Raw genomic sequence first — 1,580 nt, 5'->3', positions numbered from 1 at the left:
GGGAGGGGGGGGGGTAAGAAGCAGATGTGTGGATGAGAGGAGAAAGGAGGGGGCAAAGTGGTACAAGATGGTGAATAAAAGAGGTTGAGGAGAGATGATGGCAGGCAAGGAAAAGGCAAATTCTGCTCCCATCAGGCTCTAACTGTACATAACAGTGACTGGAGAGCCCTCAGGATTGTGTGTGTGTGTGTGTGTGTGTGTGTGTGTGTGTGTGTGTGTGTGTGTGTGTGTGTGTGTGTGTGCGCGCGCGCGTGCGTGCGTGCGTGTGTGCACGCAGGAGGTTGTATATGTGTGTTTGTGTATGTGTGTGTCAGGGATTGCTCTGCTGGCCACTGATAACCCCACAGCAGAACTGTCACAGTCATGCTTTCACTCAAACTCACAGCAGTGTGAGCACAGTCTGTGTGTGTGTGTGTGTGTGTATATATGTGAGTATTTATGTGTGTGTGTGTGTGTTTGTGTGTGTGTGTGTGTCCATCTGCCTCTCCCTGTCGCTGTCTGCCTTCCTCAGCATCAGTCTGCCTCTATGTTCCCTGATACCTCTCCAGTATCAGACGCCATGATTTAAAACGCCTCAGTGGCCACACAGGGAGTCCACAGATCGGGAAGAAATTCAGGGTGTATTGCGCAGCTAACAGGAGCCTCGTGGCCATTACTCCTGCACAATAGCTGAGCAGCCAGCTGGGGTGCCAGGAGGTGCCTTTGTGGGCTGTTGCTGGACCAAAACAGAAAACAGAAAAGAGAAGTTGGTAGTTGCTTCACCCCTCGCCAAAGGCTTCTCAAAGTGGAATCCAAACCTGAACCGTGATTCCACTTGCTAGGAGATAACAGGGAAATGATAACAGAGACATGTCTCCACTTATGCTCTTTAATGTTTATCATTTTAGACAGGAGGCATTCTCCTCTGTTTGTCCAATGAGTTTGATAACTCGAGGCAAAGGGAAACTGTGTAAATGACATAATTTAAAAGAAAACTCAGCAGCTGTCAGAGGTGCTCATTAAAATCATTTTTCTCCTCCATGCCTGAGGGCAGATTTGACACTGTTTGCATTTTTTATATTCACTAATATTAATAGCAATAAATATTAACAATTAGGTTTGACAGCTCTTAACTTGTTTATGATTGTGGTCTGCTATTTTGACTGATGTGCAATAATTATTGTATTTGGATTTTATGATTGTATCCTGTCATCATTCTACAAATTAATGACTCTAGGCGAGCTGTTATTTAAATGTAATTAACAAAATGAGTAACTGAAGTTTGAACTAATGTAATGTTTAATCGTGGGATAACAGTTTATTGTTTACTTAACATTTTGAGAAGGAAAATATTAAATCACACACAACTAAAAAAAACTAAAACTAAACTAAAACAGGATAGAGGAGTTATTTCCATTGTGGAGTTTATTTCCTATTTAACCTTCTTCTCTTTACCATGGCTATATCATCTCTTTTTCAAGACAGCCCTGGTCAAAATAGAATTGTAGTTGAAGAGTCACCTAAAGTCTGTAGCCTTGCTGGTCGCTCTGTTAGGCACATCTTTTAGCCAAATGCTACATGTCAGGATGCTAAAATGCACA

Source organism: Seriola lalandi, unplaced genomic scaffold, assembly GCF_002814215.2.
Source record: "Seriola lalandi dorsalis isolate HSWRI2012SDOR001 ecotype SW California unplaced genomic scaffold, Sedor1 jcf7180002054838, whole genome shotgun sequence".
In the NCBI taxonomy this organism is placed as follows: Eukaryota; Metazoa; Chordata; class Actinopteri; order Carangiformes; family Carangidae; genus Seriola; species Seriola lalandi.
The sequence above is the reverse complement of the archived record's forward strand: the minus strand, read 5'-3'. Positions refer to the sequence as shown.